General features: G+C 39.7%; 1 long non-coding RNA gene across 1 annotated transcript; it reads right to left on the bottom strand.

Moving 5' to 3' along the window:
- Positions 1 to 5,993: 5,993 nt before the first annotated feature.
- Positions 5,994 to 23,723, bottom strand: LOC140001907 (uncharacterized). Its single transcript, XR_011807667.1, has 4 exons — positions 23,571 to 23,723; positions 17,609 to 17,717; positions 9,892 to 10,018; positions 5,994 to 9,718 (listed from the first exon to the last, which is right to left on the bottom strand). It is a non-coding gene; the product is annotated as an uncharacterized lncRNA (long non-coding RNA).
- Between the last annotated feature and the right edge of the window lie 2,418 nt (positions 23,724 to 26,141).

Raw genomic sequence — 26,141 nt, 5'->3', positions numbered from 1 at the left:
TGGCCCAACTCTTCAAAGAGCAAGTAGTGGAACCAGGATATAAATACATGAACATTTTTCTCACAGACCTGATGCTCATGCCTTGTATATAGCTAAAACTCATGCCTCTACTACAACAGTGACCAGGTACAGCAATTCTTACCAGCATTTGATGGATCTGTACTATGGACAGTAGCAAAAGAGCAACAGAACTAAAGCACATGATTTTCCCTCCTACTTGCTAAGCTGCCCAACAGAAAAGAGCCTATTTTAAGTGAGTCCAGGTTCACTGGACTGGAGCTCAGGATCACTTAAGACAGGTGGTTAAAAACAACAGCAGCTCATTCCAGCCTCCAGTTGGTTACCACCCTTCCCTCTTTGTGCACCGCAGTTCCTCAGCACCTCTACCTCCCTGCCATCCAAAGCAGCAGGAGACACACCACCCCTTCACATTCACCTTTATGTCTAGACCCCACCAGTTTCAGTCATCTATAGCAAGAGGCAGTCTCCAGATACAATGACAGCAGATAGTTTTCAAGCAGATTTCAAATCTGATTCAAACCTCAACCTTATCTGGATTTACACACACTACAGAGGAAGTATTTCTAACTTTAAAAAATAACAATAATAATAATAATAATAATTTAAAAAAAAAAAACAACTTTGAATTAAAATTCAAATATCAGAAAGGTATCAAGTAGGAGGGAGGAAATGATCAGCAGGAAAACCCAAGCCTGATTTGCTCTTACAGATGAAGGTAGGGTAGCAATGAAATGTCTCAACATCTCACTGTCACTGTACAACTCAAAATTAGGGATACAAGGGAAATGGACATGTACAGATGCGTTGAATGCAATCCTTTTTACTGCCTGTATATGACCATTTAAGGCTTGGTTATACTCACATACTGTTTCTGTTCAGATCTAGTGGCTTCCACAGGAGACTGGAATGCTGCTAGGAAGGTCTCATAGCCAACTTCCTACATAGTGAGAGTTAGGGGGTCACAAATCTAGTCTACTTTATGCTGCACTTCAGACCCTTAGGCCAGTCCCTCATGGGTTTTCATATCTTCAGCAGAAAATCACTCTGCAAGATAACTGCCCTAGTGCAGGAACTGCTGGTACACCCACCCACAGCTCTGTTACTCTCCAGTTACCTACAGAAATGCTCATACTGAACCAATATTAGTTAGCAGCTAAATATGTGCATGCCAGTTACAATGTATTAATTCTTTAAGCCCAGCAACCCTCTTTTTTTTTTTTTTTTTTTTTTAACAAGCTTGGCTGAGATTTCATTCCATCACCAACAAAACAAGACTGTACATAACCTTTAGTTTCTCACTACCTTTTTGCTACAGGCACTCACAGCCTGCATTGGTCTTGGTGGCTGCAGTCCAGGAATTGCTGCTCCTACTGCTTAACAACCATCCAACTCCATGGAGGGCTGGTATTCAATTATCTTTCATCCCACTCTGTTGGATTCTTTACTCACAGTTATGCTAATTGCTGTGCAAAATCTAGAATGGATCTTTGCTTCCCTAGATGTCTCCCCCCCTGCATCTCTCTTGTGCACACACACAGAACGTGGTTGAATCCTGCAATTTAGAAAAGGTTATGAAGTGACTTGCATTTTTATTTTTTCCATAGAAATACATGTAAGCAGTGGAGAGAAAGACATTTTAGAAAGTCATTATCTTCCTCTTTCTTTTAGAAGTCAGAGGGTCATAGCAAAGAATCTTGGTTGTTCACTACTTACAGAGATGTGAACAGCCCTCCAGGACCATGGCACAAGTCTTTGTAAGGTGAGAGAAGGAAATTCAACCTTCTGCAAAATACTACATGACAAATATTTCCTTTGGGGAGCTCAGAAGGGAAAAGAAAACACAGAGAATAAAAATGTCACTGCAACGCAGTATTCATCATGTAGGAATCAAAAGAGGACCACTCAAAAAGATAATGTTGTGACAACAAAGATGTGCTAGAATGCCTCACCTTCTGCTGAGCGTTCCCCATTAGGATCTCATTCTGGGCATTCTGGTCTCATTTGTACTTGCTTGCAGGGTTCAGCAGTCATAACGCTTGATGGAAGAAAACAACACTTTCCAGAAATACGTTTGAAATTCCTCCCCAAATAACTGCCTCCAGCCTAGGTAGGAAGCGATGTACTCCTACCCAGTTTACACTACAGACCTACATAAAGGCCGCTGCATGGCTCATGGCACTTACAAGGATGAGGGCTTGAAGCTCCCTCTCCAACAGTGTCTCACTGGTTTTCCTACTCAGCCAAGTCAGATGCCATACAAAAGTACTTCAAGCATGCTGGGAATGGAAAAAGAGACTTTAATCTTACTGTTTTTGCCATATTCCTTTCAGAGCAAAGTCTATTTTGTGTAAACAGTGCTATAGCCACCACACTATAACGTGCCAGGAAGAGAAGTTACAGTTTATGATACAGTGTTGGAAAACGCTGAATACCAGAATCTCTGGTACTTTGAGCCAAGATTGAGAGACGTGCCCTCTACAGACACCCCACATGTCAGAGGGAAACCCTGATCTGCTACCATAGTTGTTAGCTCAAGTGGTAGAAGCCCAGGACAGCTACACTGGGGGGAAAAAAAATAATGGTATGTTCTCCTATAACTAAGGGCTCTAACTATATAAATTGATCCATGATTGAATAAGGATTACAAAAGTAACCAGAGATTAATCTAATTACTGCTTCTAGGAAAACTCCTTAAACTTCCCCCCACTCAGAAGAGCATGATTGTGCATTTATGTATGAGAGTCACTTAACCTTCTTCCATAGTACTGTCAAGAGGACACGTGTTGCCAGCATTACATCCACACATATAAAAAGGGACAGGTGGTAGCGTGTGGGAGAACTGTAGTTAGTGCAAGATAGGTATTCATCTTCTGATTTGTATACAATTTCACCTGTATTCAGACCTGCACAGTAGCTGGTAGTCAAAGTACTCAAGGAGCTTTATTCAGACCCAGTGGTTACAGAGGTCCCCAAGAGTTCAGGAAGTCCCCCCAGGCATCATCAGAGAGGTTCCTATGAGATCTAACTGGCCAGAACCAAAATAGAGAGGTTTTTTTTTTGCCTGAGTCTTCTCTGGAAACTGTTCTAGCCACACCACTCTAGTCACAGAAGGCAAAGGCAGGGACTGGGAGAATGAAGAACCATCCATTCACTGTAGGAGAAAATCAGGTTCGAGGCCATCTAAGGAACCTGAAGGTGCACAAGTCCATGGGACCTGATAAGAGGTATCCACGGGAAGGGATGCCATCCAGAGGTACCTTGACAGACTTGAGGGGAGGGCTCATGAGAATAACATGAACTTGGACAAAGTCAAGTGCAAGGTCCTGCACCTGGGTCAGGATAATCCCAAACATGAATACAGGCTGGGCAACAAGTGTATAGAAAGCATCCCTGAGGTGAAGGACTTAGGGCTATTAAAACCATAGAATTGTTCAGGTTGAAAGAGACCTCCAAGGTCATCTGGTCCAACAATCCCCCTATCACCAATGTCACCCACTAAACCATGTCCCTGAGCACCACGTCCAACCTCTCATTAAACACCTCCAGGGATGGTTACTCCACCACCTCCCTGGGCAACCTGTCCCAATGCCTGACTGCTCTTTGTGAGAAGAAATGTCTCCTCATTTCCAACCTAAACCTCTCCTGGCACAACTTGAGGCCATTCCCTCTAATCCTATCACTAGTTATCTGCAAGAATGTAGTTATCTGCGAGAAGTACTGCATGACAAGAAGCTCAACATAAGCCAGCAATGTGTGTTTGCAGCCCAAAAAGCCAACTGTATCAAAGACTGCATCAAAAGAAGTGTGACCAGCAGGTTGAGAGGCAATTCTTCCCCTCTACTCCACTCGCACAAGGCCCCACCTGGAGTGCTGCATTCAGCTCTGAGGCCCTCAACACAAGAAGGACATGGGCCTGTTGGAGCAAGTCCAGAGGAGGGCCACAAAGATGATCAGAGGGCTGGAGCATCTCTACTACAAAGTCAGGCTGAATTAATTGGGATTTTTCAGCCTGGAGAAGAGAAGGCTCCAGGGAGACCTTATAGCAGCTTTCTAGTACCAAAAGGAGGCCTAAAAGAAAGCTAGGAGGGACTCTTTGTCAGGGATTGTGGTGACAGGACAAGGGTTTACAGTTTTAAACTAAAAAAGGTAGGTTAAGATTAAACATAAGGAAAAAGTTCTTCATACAGAGGGTGGTGAGGCGCTGACACAGGTTGCCCAGAGAAGCTGTGGATGCCCCATCCCTGGAGGTATTCAAGGCCAGGCTGGATGGGGCTTTGGGCAACCTGGTCTGGTGGGAGGTGTTCATGTCTATGACAGCAGGAGTGAACTAGATGATCCTTAAGGTCCCTTCCAACAAATAACATTTGGTAATTCTATGATATGACAGTCAAAAAAAAAACCACAACATTGCCTGGTAAAGACTTGCACAGGTGCAGCAGGTTGATCTTACCTGTAAAATCACTGGAGATAGCTTTTATTTAAAAAAAGGAAAAAAATACTTTCAGCCTACAAATAGCCTGACTCATATCTTCATTTTTCTTATAGGACCCATATCTTCATTTTCCTCGTAGGATCAACAGAAGACAGGTTGATATATATTGATCCTTTTCTCCAGAAACTCAGATATAATTAAAAAAAAAAGAAAAGTGAAAGGGACTGTATATTTTAAACAGAATTTCCAACTGCCTTTTTATAACCTAATTAATTTATATGGTCCCTAACCATAAGTTACACTACCCACCATCTTATCAGATATCTTTATTCAGCCTAAAGCCTCCAGGAATATATGGTTGTTGTTTTGTATTTAGTTCTCAATTTATCTTTTAAGCTACATAATAGGTGGAAAACAGAGAAGTTACATTTTTACTTAGAGGTAAAAATTGCTTGAAGATGTTACAACACTTCAAATACTTTCATATCTGCTCTCAGGTGGACGTGATTTAGAAGTAACATTAGGTTCATTCTCTCACTTCCCTTCTTCAGCTAAACATAAGTAAATGAGAAAAATTAACGTATTTCAATGACTGACTGGCGGGTGGTTCACTCAGAGTTGTTGTAGTTTAATTGCAGAAACTCAGACTTAACTCAAACTTACACACGATAATTGAGAAAGTAAACAATATTGATTTTAGCTCAGTATCTTCTTTCCATCAAGGACAGAGAGAAGCGAATCTTGAAACTTTCTGACTGAATCAATTTAATGTAACTAGCCTTGAAAGATCTCCCTTTCATCATGATTGTATCATGACAGTGTGAAAATAAGAATGTAAACCCAAAGCATATTACAGAAAAAGATAGGCATTTAATACATATATTTCCTTCGCAACTAGATATAGCACTCATGCATGCACTTTTTAATAGCCACACAGCTGATCTTATCAACCTGTCAGTCCTCTCCAGAAGTGTACCGCAAATACCTCTAGAAACAGTACAAAAATACCTACAGTGTTTCAGAAAATCGATGTCTCATCTGTCACAGTTGCCATGTCTCAGAAACAAACTCTTTAATATATATGCAGGCCTTTAAATATTTAAGACAATAATCAGTGCCTCACATTATGACCTTGGGAGGAGGCCAGTAGCAACACAGTGTTATTTTTATGGCAATTAAGGCTTACAAAAAAAAATGTATAAGCAACTTCCTTCTTAAAAAAAATAAAAATAAAATAAAATTAAAAAAAAAAGGACTTGCTCATCAAGGAAAACAACAAATGTTAAGTTGAAATTCTCAGAGAGAAACAAGTCTTCCCTGATCATTACAGAATTTGTGTCAAAAAATTGTCTCTTCCTAATCCAGTAAACTAAATAAAGTGCAAAGAAATGATTAAACAGCTTCTGAGTTATCCACCATGTAATAAAATGTATAAAAAAGGCAAATTTGTTTCAGGTAACATGGATGAGAGTTTATTTGGAAATTCTGAAAGCTTTACATAATGATGCTCACAGAAGCTTTATTTGGAAAAGTCAGTCAGTCAAGTTTCTTCTTGTTAGCTCACAGCAAGGAACAAAAACTGAAGAATAACAGTAACCAAACAGATAAACAGCCAACTTCTTCAAGGTGAGCAAAAAATCAATGGCAAGTCACACCAGGATGCTTGCAAAGACAAGTAGTTCATATGCTTATTAGTGAATCACAAGGAACATCAAATTAAGCCTCTAGACATCAATGTTTTCTAGTTGTTAAGAAGTAGAAGAAATTTTGAGAGAAAATATAGATTGTGTTAGGGAACTGAGCAACAACAACAAGAAGTTGTGTTTTGTTTGTTTTTTTTTTTGTAATATACATTTAAAATAATTTGAGCATCATTAAAAAACGAGCACTCCTTTCACACATGTAAATGCATTAGAAATTTTTTTACCACCTTCAAGACAAGATTGTGATAGCACTATTAAGCCAGCAAGAACATTTCAGTGGGAGAATTTTGCATCAGATGAACATGACTTTAGCCTGTTGGGATGCTTCAGGTAGACAAGTGAAGCATTGGTGACAATTGTCACCAATGCAGTGACAGAAGCAATGACATACACAGTGAAAGAGATGGCACAAAATGTGTTTATAGGCTCTATGATAGTGAACTAACCCTCACAAAAAGGGTGAGACAAAACGTGAGTCAACAGCAAAAGTGGACAAGTACTGTTTTTAACACCTCTAGACTCACCTTCCAGACTGTGGAGGGGCAGTGAATAAACAAATAAATAAATTTAAAAAGCCTGAGGATGTCTGTCTGCAGAAAAAGAAGCCTGACAGAGCACAGTACAAGTCTGAATAGCAGTAATGATGTTTGCCTTGTGAGCTGCTGGCCTTTTGTTCAACAGGAAATAAGAATGTTGGGTTGTGAGAAACATGTCAAGGCTCTGCAGATATTCAAGACAGAGACAAGCAAGGCAAAGGCAAATCACTACAATTTGGAATCCCGTGAGCTGCCACCATGTCAGGTAAGTAAAGCTGAGCATAACATGGAGAGGAAGCAGCAGTTATGAAAACAAGTGAGACAAATAAAATACCCTGTAAAGTTACCATCAAAGTGGGGTGTATGTCTGGAGCGTGAGGTAGCAATCCAAGTTGAAAGATAAATGGCCTTAAGACCCAAAAGGTCTCAAAAAAGCAACAGCCAGATCTTGTAAACTTGTAAGCAAAGCAATGTTGCTGTCACAGGAAAGCCTAGCTAGACCACAGAAAATCATATGAGCCATATACAGATTGAAATATGCTCATTAATTTGAGGGCTGAACATTATAATTCCTGTATTTTATTAATTATAACATTGCCTATAAATTCTCATTATTATCAGTTTTGTCTGGAAAAGGAACAGAGACAGAACTGTGCTTGAAGATGCTCTTTACAGTGAACTGGAAGCAGACATTTTTTTCTGCATATTCCCTCTGGATATAGATCAAACAAGAAGGCAAACGTAGATGTCATGGCACATTTGTGAAGATGCACAGACAAAGCTCATCACCTAACACTTCAACACCTAAATACTTCAGATTCACTTAGTCATTGTTACAAGTATACTCAGTGTTTGTGCAATGTTCTACTAAAAACTGAGGGAGATTTAGATATCAATAGGACTGCAAGTCAGGATACACCTACACTTAAAATTAGAAAAATTCAAACCAATATTTATTCCATTCTCCCACCACACACCTAGACACTTTTTCATTAGTAGGCCATAAAGCATTCCCGAGCAAGGTGAGTATCATTATTCACATTTTGCAGATACAAAACAAACAAACCCTGCACACAAAATTACTTCACCAGCATCACCTAGCAAGGCAGAAAAGGAGATTAAATTCAGGTTGGAGGAATCTTAGTGAACCAACACTGTGGCCACAAGGATGTATGCCACACTTAAATCATGATTTAACAACTGTAGAATGGTTTTCTATTCCTTACACCACAAAGTTGGATTCCTTTTATGACTGCCATTGACTCTGGATTCCCTAGATCATTTCAAATATATTTTCAAACCTTTTTAAACCTTTTTTTTTTTTTTTTTTTTTAATTTTCAGCTGCTGATATTTTCAAAGAAACAACCCTGCAACATAACAATCACAAGAATGGGGAATGGGTAACAATGCCTTTCTTAGTAACAGAAGAAATGCAATAGCTTTAGTTGGATCTTTCCTTATTGAGTGCTTTTTACGTTGGGTCTCTTCTATTCTGCTTCCACAACTATCTGTATTTCTGTCAACTCCATTACAGAGATTTTGTACTTACCAGAGTTTTTTCATTATAAGGTCACAAACTCAATCTGCTTCTGTGACCTCAAAGAGCAGTTTCACAAACTGTCAGAGGCCTCACCCATCCCAAGCTACTGTTACCTCTGAAAAGGTGTATCAAGTGTCATCTCACAGCACTCCTTGAGGCATCCAAATCCTCCTCTTGCTCACAAGTGGAAGGCTCAGGCACTGATTGCTCTCTGTGGCAGACACAACCCTGTAGGCAAGGACTAACCCAAACTCACAGTTCCTCTCTTCTTCTCTCCCCCCTGTTAGCACCTCTTACATATTCTGGGTTGTATGATACAGCAGTTATGTGGGTCTACAGCACCTACCTTCCCTTCCCCGGCAGCAAGGCAGCTGTATCCAGCCTTATTCTTACTGAAGTCCCACAGTTCATGACATTTTTTTCCTGGGGCTCAGTGTTGGCCCTGGCAGCTGATTCAGAGAACTCAATGCAGCCAAGCATTTCTAATTCCTAACATCTTAAATCCTCTATCCTGCCACTAAAAAATAAATAAATAAATATATTCTACCATATAAACCAGAGACTTGCAAAAGGCAGGCTCTTATTAGTAAGGTGTTTTCTAGGTAATTGTCAGTTTATGCTCTTCCCCAAGATATGAAGCAGCTGCTTTCCTAATAAGATGGGCATTTACAACTACTGTAGACACATCCTGTGAACTATTCATGCTCAACTCTACTTTCATTTGAAGTTCTTTGACATTTCTTTTTTTCTCTCTCTAAAACATGAAATTATTTAACTGATTCTGAACATAGGGTCAATCTTTCCCATCCTCCTCCTTCCCCCCAAAAAAAAAAAAAAAACAAAAACTGGAAGTTCACAGTCACCATCCTGAAACTTGCTGTATGCAAAACCTAAATTTTGCTTTACACAAACATGAGCATATATCTTTAAAAAATAAATAAACATTTTGTTCTGAAGGATATAAAATAGCCCTACAAAATTTGCCTCTGTTCTTCGGTTGTGCTGGTAACTCAATAAATGGTCTGGTGTTACAGAACCCATGCCTTTTACATTTTTCCATCTATAAATCCTTTATTTGTCTTTTGCCCTGCATCTGCCTCCTCCTTTCTGATCTCCACACCTGTTCAGTTTCTCTCCCATCTGCCTGACATGCTGAAAATAATCACATACCGTCCCCTGCTACCGCTGCCAACATCACTTTATCCTTTGAATTCCCTTATCAAAGTGCTTTTGCAACATGCCCAGCATTAACTGCTCCTTCAAGGCTCTCCAGTTACACAAGAAGTGTATCAAAACTCATCTTCCAGAAATCTTCTCACCCTTGACTGCATTCACATTTTGCTCACCCCTTTCAGTTGTGACTCCATATCTCCCCTGCTGCCCCCTTGTGCAGTGCTCCTACTGAGCTTCAGTTCCTCATCCTCAGGCTCCACATATGCTCGTGCTCTTAAGTCATCTTGATCCGAATAGGTGCAGTCACCACACCTGACAGAACAATAAGTTTGGAATACAAAGCAAATAACAAAATAAATCAAACAAAAATGCACACGTGTTCAGGCCACTAAATCACACCCAAAGAAAAACACAGAAGGGTGAACTAAAGAAATTCTTTCCCCTGTATTTACCTCTGTCCTTGCTTTCAGTGACACCATCCTTACCTCCACAAATAGATCATTGCCTTGTTTCAACTGCACAAAACAGAGTGATGAGGCTTCAGGGGCAGGGCTCCTTGAAAAATTTCAAGCAGATCTAAAAGGTCTTCTTCTCCTTTAGAAGCTAAAATTACTGAGGTCACAAAAAAAAAAAAAAAAAAACAAAAAAAACAAAAAAACAAAAAAACATTTCTAATTTAAGCATCTTAAGAGCAAATTAACAGACAAGTCCAAACACACGCATGTTAAACTCAGAAGTCACTCTTCTCCATCAGAAAACCTATCATTGATTACTTGTCTTCCTCTCCACTTGCTAATCTCTCTCTCATCAGCATGCATTTCAAACGTGCTTGCCACTACATTATCCTAGTGCAAATTCAGCATGCAAAAAACCTGTTCCTGATGGCTGATATGGCAGAAGCTAGGCTGCTAGAAAAGGCACTCGCAACTTGAGGCAAGACCTGTCTGTAATGATTCCTACTTTTTGCCATGTATCTTCAGACCAGCTGCAGTTTCTTGATTCAGAGTTGAAGGCCTAGGGGTGTTGAAAGAACCTGGCATACAGCTCCTGCTATTGCTCTTGTTACTCTCTTGCAGAGCTGCCCTCTGACTCCGTGCCCTCACAGCCCCTTCTCACAGAGGGAGAAATCTTCTGGAAAAAAATAAATAATTTATAACCAGACACTACAGCCTTGCATGTGTAAAAGCACTAGCATGCCCTGCTCCAGCTGCACTCGTGAAGCTGAATTTGCAGTCACACACCAACAGCACCAGGCCCCTTTCCTTTCCCCTCCCAAGGGCAGAGTCACCCTGGCAGCAGTGTTTGCAGACGGCAGGAGAGGCTCACGGTAGCTCTTACTCAAACACTTCAGATGCCGCAGCAATAAAAAATTAGAAACACAACTGATCACACAGATTGCTGTTTGGTTAAACATTCTCTTTCTTCACATTTGCTGCAGTGCAAAACTGCTTTCCCATGCCTTAAGTTCTTTTATTAAGTGTTTCCCTAAGGAAACATTTTTATTACCCGAATCAATACGCACTGAAGTGGATTTAAGAATTTTAAGGGCCTTGATGTTTGCTATTAACAGCAGCTGGGGCAGCTTCCCTGTTAAACTCACAACTTTTCAGTGGTGATTCATTTGCAAAAGTCTGTGCCTTAGCTAGAAAATTTGTTTTCCATCAGAATTTACTGGACCAGCATCTAGAAGGCAGCACTGGACTGCCACCCTTTGTAGTAAAGGATTGTTTTATTAAGTAACAAGTGTGTCTGCCTGAACGCATTAGGCTTCTTCCACCTGCCCTATACCATTAGGCTGCTGTTTGCTTTTGAGATGATAGCATGAGTAAATCAACCACACCTCTTATTTGATCATTGTGAGCTTTTCAGACGTGTAAAGTAAATAGTGAAGAAAGTCACAAATACTTCATATAAAGTAAACATCACATTTTTACTCATTTCAAATGAACAAATACCTCAGAGATTTATGAAAAGATACACTTATTTTCTTTGTAAGCCTCCTTTTACCTAACAAACTGGGTTTGTGCCTGTTTTCTCCAAACCTCCACAAAGCTTTACACAAATCATTTCAGAGCATCTGCTCCCCAGATTAGTATGGCTATTATCTCTGCATACTTATATTAACAACACACGGTGCAACTAGTATCTAACCAGTAGGCTCACACCATGTGCATGGTGTGCGCACATATTTGTGCATCTCCATCAGTGAAAAGACCTATCAGGAGGGGTTGACCTCCCAAAGGCCAAGCACTCCTGGCTGCTACTGAGCTCCCACAGCAGCAGGTGTTCAGAACTGAGATCTTCAGCTGCTGAAAGGGCTCTAGCATCATAAATGCATGTGCAGAGAGGCTTTGAAGACTAGCTACATGCAAGCGAGCATCCATTGACACCACTCCACAGCTAGGAAAACTGTATTAAATAAGCACATAAATACATACTACTAAAACTGAAAGTATACATTAAGAACTTTTTCATTTCTTGCAACTCTACTGCACCCTTTCTCTTACTTTCAAAGGCAAAAAAAAGCGGTCTGTATGACAGGCTAGCCTGCTGGTTACATAAAGGCCACCAACACTGCATTTTGTTCACAGCCTTCTGTATCATGTATCCCAGGCAAAGATGATTCTGCACAAAGGCACAACCCAGCCTCATTCAAGAACATACAAGTAGGTGATCACTGGAGGCTTCTCCCAAGCTAAAGAAATGTGATTTGAAAAAGACATTATCAGCGGAACTTACCTCAGCTGTTACATATGTAAGTCTCAGAGGGGGAAAAAAGTGGCTAATTAGGCACAAAACTGCGTTTTTTTTCTCTGCAATAACATATACATGAACATTTTCCTCTCCAATTTCCAACCTGGAGTGCAACATTTTTCATCGTACTCTTAGATCAGGATTCTGATTCTAACAATGGTTCCTAGCACAAATTTCCAGAGAAGAGAGAAGCAAACCAGTCCTGTCTGCTTTGAATGAGATGGAGATAGCAAACGAGCGTAAATGAAGAAAATAAACCCATAAGAATGTTTTCAATTAATTGTCATTGTCCAAAAGCTTTAAATTGGTTGAATCCTTGAAAGTGAATTAACATAAACTCAGGTTGCATCACTGAATTTGAAGTAGTAAGATAGACTTACATCGTTGCAGAGCCTCAGTCACAGTTTAAACTGGCACTGCCTCTAACTTCACAAGAATGAAAGAGAAAAGCACATCTTTCTACCTCAACAGCTACTGGTAGACTTAGAAAAGAAAAGAAAAAAAAAAGTTGTTAAAATTAAAAAGTAATGTTTTCTTAGGATATTTCACCAAACATGTAATATTTAGGAGTAACCAGACTACAAATGAAAGGGAAGATGAAATGGTAGAAAGTTTTAGATTTAGATTTTAGATGTAGAGCTTAGGGATATGGTTTAGTGGGGACTGTTAGTGTTAGGTCAGAGGTTGGACTCGATGATCTTGAGGTCTCTTCCAACCTAGAAATTCTGTGATTCTGTGAAAGTACTTGTCTGTCCTTAATTTACATGGCAGTTGACAACAACCACAATCTGCAGTGGTTTATAAGTGCCTTACACCATTCACCCTTGAGACAGAAAAATGGGATTCCCATATTATTTAAAGGGAGTGCAATCCCTCTCAAAATATGAGAGTCTGGGATACGCAAATGAGTACTGAAAATCTTACGACTAGGCAGCACTAAACTCAACTGAGAAGGGAGGCTGAGTCTCTCTGGATCTTCATGTAACAGAATGGAAACTCAGATTTTAGCGCTAAGCAACTATTTTTAGGGATAGTCTGGGAATTGGTTCTTTTTAACCTAGTGTCCATTTCAGCCTCTTCAAAGCTAAAGAAATGGTTGACTGCTCTGTTGAATTGTGTTCCAGGCGGAAAAACTCATGCTCCTATTAACATAAAGAGCTTAATGTCTTGCTTCTGTCCTAAAGATGAGTTTTGGATTCAAACTTACCCCCTCCAAGAGGAACAACTACCTTTACTTTGTGGGGCTCATATGCTGCATAAGAAATCTGTAACTTCAACCTTCATAATGTCTCTTCTCGGAGAAGTGAGGGGGTCGCAGGTGTATAAAATGGCAAGACAACTTCCAAAAATTGTATTGCCACAAAACAATATTACCGTATTCCTGCCAGTGCAAATACTCCTTTGCAAACCACCACAGATTAGACATTAGGGCTAAAAAGTGTGGAACGCATTGTTTAACATTTTTCTGCATACTTCCAACTTTACGAGCCGGTCAAGCTGAGATGACAGCTTGAGATCTCAACTGTGGCATAGGATGTGCTCTGCACCAGAGAACTTTCTTCCCAGAAAATGCCTTGTTTAAGAATTACGTACTCTGTGGCAACCTGACTTTTAAAGTTCCTTCAAAATGTTCCTAGTGTTATGTGTTAAATCACACTGCCGCAACTGATTTTTGTGTTCCTTGCACTAGCTGTTCCTTCACCTCCTCTTCAGACACAAGGACACGTCTCTTTCACGCTCCTTCATCAGTAAACAAACCAGGACAGATTAAAGCCTCTTTCTTCAAGTCAGTAAGATACAAAGATGGTGAAGGGCCTAGACATTAATGTTATTTAAATTCGCTTTTCTAAGATCTCTTCTTAGAGCCTTGGAATATACTTGGCATTTATATCCATCTTCTTTCTTTGTTGATCAAGCTGAACATATTTAAATTAGATTGTTTTCAAACACGCAGCTGTTTTGAACTCTCACAACACACCACCATTTAGCACCTGGATTTTAAAGCCATGATGTGTTTCCATGATATGAAGAATGTTAAAATAACTTTTAAATGATTGATTTCCTCTTTAAACAAAAATTAAAAAAAAAAAAATTAAAAATCCCTGTTCTAAAGAGAGTTTTAATTTCTCAACCATGAATTATACACCCATCCTCCCATCCTCCATGCGATGTTGAGATTTTCACAAAATATCTCTTTTCAGAAAATATCTGGTTTTTAAATTTGTGTCATTCTATCACTGGTGTTCTGTCTGCATTTTGGGGCACTTGCTTTGATGCTGTTGGCATCTAACACAGATGTACTGTTTCATATATATTTAGCCACTTTTAACCAAGTCATCAAGACGTATGGGTCACAAATTCTAGAAGTTACAGATGAAATCATATGATTTAGAAATATGCCTGGGGAAGGGAAGTCCTCTTGTTCTCAAAGTTAAGATTCATATGGCTCCAGAAACTGGGACTTAAATCATCAAATATCATAAAACAGGATTAAAATTGCAGACCTTGTCAGCATTAATCTGCATTATAGAAGTACAAACTATGTTTCGATGCATTTCTCCCCATTAGTTTCAAAAATAAGTGACAGAACACTAATGGCTAAAGGTTCTCTTCCTCTCCCTCCCCTCCTCTCTCCTTTCCTTTCCCTCTCTGAAAGGGTCAATTACAGCTGGACTTCTGAAATTTGATGGCTTCAGACTGCTATCTGTTTTCAATCTTTTAAAATTTGCTAAGTTGTTTTTAAGTGACAGATGAACTATTTACTTAAATCTTTGTAAAAATTCCTGTCTGACAAGTGTTCACGTAGAAGAAACCAAAGAAATCTGGTAAGCCATCCCATATGAGACACTCCAACTGTGGAATGCATCACAAATGCTGCCACAATGGACTTTCTAACCCAGCTAAAGTTTGCAGAATTTCACATCATTATGTTTTATGTGTTTGTTTTTTTTTTTTTTTTTAATAACTGCTTCTTTAAGTTACTTAAATCTTTCATGCTCTTCTTGCATAGTTCCTTATTTAAATTTTACTGAGCACTTTAAAGTCAAATATGAAGTAGTAATTCCATTGTACGTCATTAGGCAAAATGCACCAACATCAGTTACATTCAGATATTTTTTATTTAACTAAGAGAATAGATTCAGTGTATTTACATAGTCCTAGCTACATTTTGCACTTGTATAAAAATATAGTCTCTAAAGAGAATTTAACTATTCATGAGAGACACAGTGAACAGTGCTTTTCTTTCATAGAATCTTGTTAAAAAAAATCCAATCCATTCACAAAAGAGTACCATGAAATGTTTTGGGATAATGTCCCATCCACCCCCCCCCCTCTACAGTACTGGTTTTGCACGATTCTTCAGACAGAGCAAGAGGGAAGCTGAGGGAAGTCCGTCTGCATGCCTGATGAGTTACTGAGCTTTATGGACTCAAAACCAGAGTTTGCTATCTTTATTTCCCTCTTGAGCATGGTTTGTCTGAAGAAATCTGTACCAGCTTCATCTCCCATGCTCTACTAGCCTTTGTCTGGAAACATGCTGCAGACAGCATTTACATAGCAGCTAACCAGCAAAGAATCTCCGCATTATGCAGTAAGTAGTATTCCATCACTAACCACAAACTCCTTTAATTCATTGACTGCACCTTGGATTTCTCCCTCTCCTCAAAACTGCTGAAAGCTGCTGATCCTCACTTTGGAAAGAAAGGAACTTTTGGGTACTGTTCTAACACAGTGCTGGTAAATTACTATGAAAGGATCAATTGTATCACCACTAGAGGACAGGCAGCTTTGGACCCAACAGCTCATACTGATGGATATCAAATCAGCCAAGGGAAGAGGAAGGACTCTTGAGAGATATATGTATAAAAGTTTTAAAAAATTACAGCACTGAGGGAAAAAAATGCAAAAGAATATAGACTAGGGGAATTTCTAGCGTTTTTTCTTGTTTTATCAGTCCCATTATATAATCTCTAGTGAAGGAATATTTGTAAATCAGCCACTAAATTTTCTCAGAGTTAAAGAACTAACATTGAAAATCTCAACAACAACAAAAAAATCGTTATCTACATGCAACTTCAAAAACTTGAAACTTGGAAAAAATCATTCTTCTTCAAACACACTGATTTACTTCTTCACATCAAAAACTCTTCTAAATAGAGGCAGACTATCCAGTAAATAGGTTAAGAAAAAATAACAAAGACCCCTTTAACTGCAAAAAACAGTTTCTTATACCAAAAGTGAAGTTCTCAAGGAAGGAGAAAAAAAAAAAATCTGGAGTGATTGTGTAATGATTCCCCCCCTACAGAGAAACAGCAGGGCTGAAGTACTTGCTGGTTGACATTTTGTCAGGCAGTATATAACTCAGTTAGTTCCACAACAGCAACCTGCATTCTTGTGCTCTAAAAAAATCTAGGCCCTTCATTACACTGATTCAGAGGGAAGATTACAAATAAGCAGTTGTACGCACTAGCTGTATTCACCAAAATGGAAAAATTTGCAGATGTTTGATAAACACACAGATGTAATTACCACTTCAGATTTTTCAGCTACAGCTGAAGAAAATATTTTTTTTTACTCTCTGCAATGCAGGCACAAATGCGCAATACCTATGATACTCTTTGGACGTCTCCCTCCAGCTGTTTGCTCATCCAACAAAATATGACTTTATTAATTTGGATAAATATACTCGAAATTAAAAAATCCTTTCTTATTTATTTTACTGCAAAGAATACAAAAGTTAATCTCATCCTTGTTGTCCTTAGATCTCAAGCAGTAGTGTAACAAGGCAATTGGAAACCAAGACATCATGCAAATCAAATAGGTTCTCCTTTCTCCTGCACCTCAGAACACCCCTTTGCTGAAATACCAGCTGAATGCTATCTTTCCTGAAAGCATTACTGAAATCTCAAGATTTCCATACACATAGTAACTCCAAATCTGCTCTCATATACTACACAATTTCTAAGCAATATGGCATTTATACTTCTTTACAACATTTATACTTCTGCACTTTACCACGCGTGTAAAATACATTTCTCTCTGTCTTTTCCAGAGGTGACACCTTAGACATGCAACCAAGTTATCATGGATTAGATGAGCACTAAAAGTTGCTGGCGGGTATGCTCTAATACCAGGTAAAACGCAATGTAAGGAAACTCTGCTGAAGCACCCTTTGTTATATCGACTTCCTTTGCATTTGCCCTGAGCTAAGAGTACACAGAAAGATGTGCAGAAATGTCATAACTCAGTCCTGTGCCTGAATCCTTAGTTTTGACAGCATGACTATCAAGCAACTGCGTGTTAACTGGAGCCAGAGATTGAGGAAAAAGGCAAATATCTCCACTCTTTCCATTCTACCTAAACCCCAATCATCTCTCTTACTACAGCATTTCTCTACTGCTTAAATTAGTGTTAGAGACAAAAGCAGAAATTCCCCGCACTACCTACCTGCACAAGAAACTCTTCCCTACCACTGATGTCAAGGTTAGGATAGGACTCCTCTTAGGGTTAGGGAAACTGATGTTCGAAGGGCACTCTTTTTTTCAAGTAGGTCTTTCTGCAAGGATACATAAAAGCATGCGATCAATGTAGTCTATTATAACTCCTTGTTATTAATCAAACTAAATTACATTTAGAAATGTACAATATTGCTCTGAATCGTTTTCCTCACAGGGCCATATATAGTCCCTGAACTCATGACTCTTCTTCCTCAGCCAAGCTCTCCATTGAAACCTTCCTGTACTGTTTCACCTACCAAGCAGTTCGTGTCCTCTCTCCTCTGAGTCTCTTCCTTTCTTTTGGCCAAAGACAAGTAAGATAGTATAAGACAGCAGTAAAAAGCTACAGAAACACATTGAAACCCAATGAAAACCTGAACAGTTAGGTACCCATTCTTTGACAGACTTAACGAAACTGGCAGCAGTGTCATGTCTTGGCTCTCAAGACAATCTGCTCCACGAATTTCCCTGGCACGGAGGTCAGACTGACAGGCCTGTAGTTTCCTGGAGCCTCCTTCTAGTCCTTCTCATAGATGGGCATCACATTTGCTAGCCACCAGTTGCCTGGGGCCTCCCCTTATAGCCAGGACTGATGATAAATGTTGGAAAGCTAATAAAGAACGCAGGTCTTCAAAAGACGTTTAGATGTAGAGCTTAGGGATATGGTTTAGTGGGGACTGTTAGTGTTAGGTTAGAGGTTGGACTCGATGATCTTGAGGTCTCTTCCAACCTAGAAAATTCTGTGATTCTCCTTACTCCTCCTTTTCTTGTTTATGTATTTATAAAAACATTTTTTACTGTCCTTAACAGCAGTAGCCAGATTGACCTCCAGTTGGGCTTTGGCCCTTCTAATTTTGACCCCACACAGCCTCACAACATCTTTATAGTCCTCCCTGCTCCTTCTTCCAAAGGTCATAAACCCTCTTTTTTTTTTTCTTTTTTTTTTTTTTTTCTTTTTTTCTGAGCTCTAGCCACAGCTCTCTCTTCAGCCAGGTCAGTCTTCTTCTGCACTGGCTCATCTTTCAGCATGTGAGGAGAACCTTCCCCTGTGCTATTCGGATTTCTTTCTTGAAGATTGCCCAACCTTCCTGAACACCTTTGCCCGTCAGGACTGCCTCTCAAGGAGCTCCACCAACCAGTCTTCTTAACAGGGTGGCAGTTCTGCTAAACCTCTCCTTACTTTTCCAAGAATCAAAAACTCTATTAATTCATGATTGCTATGCCCAAGACAGCTAGCAACCTCCACATCACCCACAAGTCCTCATCTGTTAACAAGCAGAAGATCCACTGTGGCATCATCCCTAGTTGGCTCCCGCACCAGCTGTGTCAGGAAGTCATCTTCCACTAGAAGATCTCTTGCTGTTTAACATCTTCATTGGTGACATGGACAGTAGGATTGAGTGAACTCTCAGCAAGTTTACTGACAATGCCAAGCTGAGCGGTGTGTTCAACATACTGGAGGGAAGGGATGCCATCCAGAGGTACCCTTCCAGGCTTGAGAGGAGAGCTTGTTAGAACACCATGAAATTGGACAAAGCGAAGTGCAAGGTCCTACACCTGGGTGAGGGTAATCCCAAATATGAATACAGGCTGGGTGACAAGTGGATAGAAAGAAGCCCTGAGGCAAAGGACTTGGGAATATCGCATGATGAGAAGCTTAACACAAGCCAGCAATGTGTGCTTGTAGCCCTAAAAGCCAACTGTATCATGGACTGCATCAAAAGAAGTGTGACCGGCAGGTTGAGAGGCAATTCTTCCCCTCTACTCCACTCTCATAAGGCCTCACCTGGAGTGCTGCGTTCAGCTCTGAGGCCCTCAACATAAGAAGGACGTGGACCTGTTGGAGCAAGTCTAGAGGAGGGCCACAAAGATGATCAGAGGGCTGGAGCACCTTTACTACAAAGTCAGGCTGAGGGAGTTGGGGCTGTTCAGCCTGAAGAAGAGAAGGCTCCAGGGTGACCCTATTGTAGCCTTCCAGTACAGGGAAGATGGGGAGAGCCTCTCTACCAGGGTGTATAGTGACAGGACAAATAGAAATGGTTTTAAATTAACTGAGAGAGTAGATTTAGATTAGATATAAGGAAGAAATTTACTCTGAGGGTGGTGAGGCACTGGCACAGGCTGCCCAGAGAAGCTGTGGATGCCCCATCCCTGGAGGTGCTCAAGGCCAGGCTGGATGGGGCTTTGGGCAACCTGATCTGGTGGGAGGTGTCCCTGCCTGTGGCTGGGGGTTTTGAGAAGATGATATTTAAAGGTCTCTTCCAACTTAAACCATTCTATATTCTACCATATGGAGTACAAACGTACAGTTGCCTGGGGAATTTATGTGTCTATATGAAGCATTGCATATAAGTAATCTGAACAGCTGACAACTCCATTATATGTGAAAACCACAATGTAGATTTTCATAAAAATGTTTTTATGAATCCCAGAAATGAAAAAATGATTCAAATATATGCCAGCACTGTTATATGCTAAAGTAAAACTTTCAAGTGACCTTTACTTTCAAATGTTAATTATGCATCAGACAACATAGTCTTCCAAGTTCTGAATCCTGCTCAGAGAAAACAAATCAATATAGATATTTTCCTCAAAAAATAACAATCTTACTTCACAACAGCATAAGTCTTTTGAACACACTGCATGCTAAATACTGAAATAATCCTCTAGAAGTAGTTTCTCCAATACTGTTGGCTTTGGAGTTAACCAATCGTTGTACCTGGTGAGTACATTGACACTCAGCTGCTCCCATGTTGAAACTATTTGCTCACACTGAAGATCATGAGATTATTATTATTTATCAAGTGTCAATGAGATAAAACTATAATAGATGCAAATACAACATGTCTGTCCCAAGGTATTTACAGTGCACATTAGGAAGATAATACAGTTTATCACACCACAGCAAGTAATTAGATAAACTCACTTCAAATCGGGACTTTTTCTTGGAGTCACTGCTTGTTCTAATGATGCAGAGAAATCAGTTTCAGAAACCATGCTCCTCCTGAACCAAAAGAATTACCTTTCTAAGGTCACCACTTGGTCCCTGTTTTAAAAAAGCTTTTGGGTTAAAGAAATACATCAAATATACATGTATAGTAGACTTGGAAAGTTCTAGCTTTTTTTAACTACTACAACAGTGTATTCCAATCCATTCTTTTTTTTTTTTTTTTTTTTTTCAAATCATCCATTTGTAAGCTAAAGAAAAGACTTGTAGCAATGTCTTTCCATACAAATATTTCAGTTTACAAAATATGCAAAGCCTGTTTTTTGCTTTGCTGATATAGCATGTTTTTGCTTCCAAGAATATGTTGGTTACCCTAGCAGCACTGTTCTGTTAAGGAAAAAAAAAAAAAGTGCGATTGCAAACCAAGGGTAGCCTTTGATTAATATTATGAGCAAGTGATGATATTGACTGGCAGTAAAGACTGTGCATGTTAAACAGGCTTACGAGAATTCTTATGACATCACTTTTATCTGTTTTTATTTACCAAAGTCTGTGCATATTTCTCAAATATGCACTTCTGTAAATAATCATGTTGATACAAAATTACACTCATTTGTATAAACCTTCACACTAATCATATCCTAAGCCTACCTTTGTGTACAAAGAACTCACATAACTGTTAATATTTAATTTCTGATTTTTTTTTTGTTCAGTTTGCCTGAATACGTATTTTAGCTACTGTTCCAGACAAGTCTGAAAAGGAACGTAGTCTTGAATGAATATTTTGGTTCTTAATAGGCAGGTATTCCTCCTCAACATTCACCACAGACATTTGAACTCTTTCTTTACTTGAACACATAGTATTGTTTCAGGTCAAAATTAGTAAGGTAAGTATAGCAAGCACAGAGTCTTTAAACTTCCTTCTTGCTTCAGACTCTACTTCAGACTGTCATTTAAATATGAAATTGTATGCAGAGCATCTCTCCCACGGTCAACAGCCACTACAGCAGTATGCAGTAAAACTGCTTGGCGTGGCATTAATATTGTTCCCTAGGCTAACAGGAACACATCTCTCTTTATAATGGAATCATTATAAAGACAGATAAAGTAATTTCAATATAAACAGACCTGGAATAATCCCTACGATCTTCCTTATCAGAAAGAATGTTTCAGAGAAGAATCAATGACTGCTTTGACTTTCTGCTTTATGAAACAAGAAACCTACAAAGCAACATGCTTCCATAATTTCACTTTTGTCTATTGTTGAAGATAACCCCAAATTTGTATTTTAATCTGTCGTGCCCTACAATGTTCCAGCAATACAATCTAGTTTGCTGGATTCCTTTGGTTCTTTTTCTGTTTCCTCTGAACTGTGAGCTTACCAATTCCATCTTCCTAAAAGGGACAATCAAAACTTTTATATAGGTAATCCTCATCTCAGAAGTTTCTTAACTTATGTCTTTCATTTTCCACAGGGAGGTGACAACTCCTAGTAAACATTTCAGGTTTGATTTAGTTCAACAGTACTGGTTTGACTTAGTTTTCAAGAAAAAAAAATCATCTTTTTAGTTTGATGCTCCTATTTTTTCCATTCCATGCTTTTTGTTTTTTTGTTTGTTTCACTTCCTGTTTTAATTAAAACCTTATTTTGAAATGTCAAAATTCTTTGTGAGATGATCACATTTTCTAAAGAAATCCATCTCCTAGAAAGAACATGGTTATCAGCACAGCAGTAAACAGCAATGTCAAAATCTGCTAAACATGAAGGTTTTGACAAGTTTCTGTTATGTAAGCTGCCAAGTGAATCCACATTAGAAATTTCATTTTTAACTCTGCAGTCTCACTCCAGTGTACAAAGGTCTTCTCTTGCAAAAAAACAGATCTACTGCTGAAAATGAGGTGTACTACACAGCGAGTGTTATCATGACATTGCTTTTTGTATAAATGGCTGTTATCTGAAGATCAGCATCTACTTTTTATGATGTTTTGACCCGTTTAAGAACTTACTAACCAAATGTTCTGGAAATCATAATATCACAGAATGGTTTGGATTGGAAGGAACCTTAATGATCACCCAGTTCCAACCCCCCAGCCAGAGGCAGGGACACCTCCCACCAGATCAGGTTGCCCAAAGCCCCATCCAACTTGGCCTTGAGCACCTCCATGGATGGGGCATCCACAGCTTCTCTGGGCAACCTGCTCCAGTGCCTCACCACCCTCACCATGAAGAATTTCATCCTTATATCTAATCTAAACCTACCTTCTTTTAGTTTAAAACCATTTCCCTTTGTCCTGTCACTACACTCCCTTACACAGACTCCCTCTCCAGTTTTTCTGTAGGCCCCCTTTAGGTACTGAAAGGCCACAATCAGGTTTCCCCAGAGCCTTCTCTTCTCCAGGCTAAACTACTCCAACTATCTCAGACTGTCTTCATAAGAGTCATGCTCCAGCCCTCTGAGGCTAGTTAAAATAACAACTCTTCTTTTTTTCTTTCCCACAAATTCTCTTCCACCAGCCAGCCAGACATACTCTGAACACTACCCACAGAATATCTATGGTAAGGATGTGTTTTAAGTCCATTTTCCCCAATACTTAATCAAGTTTGCCTGGCACTACTGGGGTAACATTATTGAGCTTAGAACTAAAAGCTTAGGACTGTCTCCTAGAAACAGGTTTCTGAGATGAGCATGGAGTTACTTTTTTCTTATAAAGCAGACAATTAAGAGGGATGCCTCCAGCCCAGCACCTGTATTTGTACACCTGCCTTGTACCTGGCAGGATTTGGTACTCTTTTCTACCCAAACAAGCTAAGTCGCTTTCCTCCTCACTGCCTCCTCCATTTAGAAAAAAAGGAATGTAGTTTCCTTTCTCAGCTGAAGCTGTTCTGTTCACTGAGTATTTAAATAGCAATTAAATCAAAGTGAACAGCAGTCTCTAGCCTAGGTGTAGGAGTACATTCACTTACTTTATATTAAACTGCTACCAGAGCAGGATCCTCTTTCCACACTGGCTGTTCTCAGAAGAGTAAATTGAACTTGTATCCCAGATGAATACTTGAACCAACAGTCTAGTATACAAGGGAAAAAGGAAACAAACATATAACTCTGATGCCAGCTATGCTTTACAATAAAATGGCAGTCACTTCTCTTTTGGGCCTATAGCCCAAATACAGACTCATAGAGTAGGCTTTCTGGGAGTGCATGTGCTTAACAGAGAGAGGCAGAGGAACAACACCTATTTGCAGATTTGGAAGAGCTCAGGTGCTTGTCTGTCACTGAGCTGCTTGGATCTGTCAAGCCGATGGTCTTCTAGGCTTATCCAAGAACAGATCTGGGGAAATACGGATGTATTAAAACCAGTAACTCCTGCAGATTTTAGCTGCCTCTAGGTTTAAAATGAACTCATCATGAGACTGGGAATAAAAATGTTAATTCCCTTTCCAGACCTGACCTTTAGTCTGTGCCTCTATTCCATGCCTCTGCTCGAATGTATACCAACACACAATTAACAACTTCCCTGGCTTGTCAGTGTCTCATATGTGTTGGCAGATGAAAGCAAAGGGTTGCCTGGAAAGGAAGAAAGGAATGAAAACCAGAAGACAATTAATACCATCAGTGGTCAGAATGACAGCCCACAATTTCAAGCATCTGACAGACTCTGAATAAACCCTACGGCGGCAGCTCTGTCAGAACCACTAACAGAGCCATGGTTACTTTTTAGCCTTTTAGTGGGAAAAAGCAAACACAAACTGCAGCGGGCAGCAAAGCATATCCAATAGTTTACAACTGGCATGAACATTAAACCACCTCAGAGGAGTTATGAGGTTGCTTGTTGTGCCAAAAAAATGACGCCAGCCCAGATCCAGGAGGCTGATGTCCGCTTCCTTGAGGTTGCTCCCCTTCAGGGCCCACAGCAACACAGGCCAGCAGGCAAACATGGTGGGCAGGGAGGGCAAGGAAGCCCCTTGCCCTCACAACACTCACAGACTCACCTCTCCTGCACCCATGGCACTGCCTGAGGCTCCCCACAGCCACCTTATCCAGCCAAGTAATTCAGAGAGTAAAACCAGACAGGACAGCAGGGGAAAAGGTGAGGGCCTCGCCACCCTTCCTTGGTCCCTTCTGCTTCTATGTTGCTGGCTTCCTCCATCTTCAAGCAAAGCATGCAGGGCTTTCATTTTACAATGGAAGTTGTGGGGAGCTGGGGGTAGGCCTCTTCTCACAGGTAACCAGTGATAGGTCTAGGGGGAATGGCCTCAAGTTGCACCAGGGGAGGTTCAGGCTGGAAATGAGGAGACATTTCTGCTCAGAAAGAGCAGTCAGACATTGGAACAGGTTACCCAGGTAGGTGATAAGAGTCATCATTCCTGTGGTTAAGGTGAGGTGAATTATTATTATTATTATTATTATTATTATTATTATTATTATTATTATTATTATTATTATCAGCCTCCTCCTTCGTATTAGTAGGCTGAGATGTGTTGTTAACAAGTTACCCAAACATTGTCATTTGGAAATAAGTTAAAGATAGGAAAAAAAAAATCTGGCAGTAGAAACATCAATCTTTTCACAAAAAGGACTCCATGCATCAGCAAAAATGTTTGACTATTTTGAGACAGAATACTTGGATTATGACAGAAACAATTGTTTTAAAGACAAAAATTTTAAAAATGAGTCTTGCTCCAAATGTATGCAAACAGTTTGTGAAAAGAGTCAGTCTCTTTACAGAAACAGTGCCAATGACATGGTATCAGTAGCTGTGATAAAGAGGCTGCAGCCAGCAACAGTTTACCCAGTTCTGAACTGGATTTCATGGGAAGAAAAAGAAAAGCCAACAAAAAAAATCAGTTCCAATACATTTATTAGCTCAGCAAAGCTACAAGGTCATTCTTGTGCACCCTAGAGCAATATAGATTAGACTACTTCTTCAGCAATAAGCATTTAATACCTGGAGGAGAGGTGAACACCACATGTCACTCCAGAAAATACACCCTAGAAGAAAATGAAGAAGCACCTAAGCAAGCCAGCAACTTGACAGCATTTTCCTGTACCACAAACAACAAAGGTTCCTGTTAAGAGAGATCAAGGCATGGCATCATTTTCTTAAAAACAAGATACAAAAAAACAAGACCAAAAATAATGTTTTTTCACTCAACATCACAGATAGTTATTTGGAAAACATAAAAGTCAACAAGCTAACATCAAAGCAAAGCCATGCAAAGCTGAAAAATATATCTTGCTTCAGCATGACTCATGAACCCATTTCCACTCCTAAATCCCTAGTAAAATGCCTTTTTGCAACCACCATTTTTATGTTATAATAAAAAGGTACATTAAAGGACAAAGGCCAGTACAACGCAAGGACCTATCATGAAATCTAAGGTGTTGATCTTGCAGCTGCCAAGACAGCAGGCATTGTTTATCTTTGCAGACAACTGCAGATGCTTTTAAGTACATGAGGGGGTTTAACTGAATGAAATTACAGTTTTCAGCAAATATTGCCTATATTGGAGAACTCACAGAATTTTTTGCCAAAT

The sequence above is a fragment of the Anas platyrhynchos genome, chromosome 2, assembly GCF_047663525.1.
Source record: "Anas platyrhynchos isolate ZD024472 breed Pekin duck chromosome 2, IASCAAS_PekinDuck_T2T, whole genome shotgun sequence".
Taxonomy (NCBI): Eukaryota; Metazoa; Chordata; class Aves; order Anseriformes; family Anatidae; genus Anas; species Anas platyrhynchos.
The sequence above is the reverse complement of the archived record's forward strand: the minus strand, read 5'-3'. Positions and strand labels throughout refer to the sequence as shown.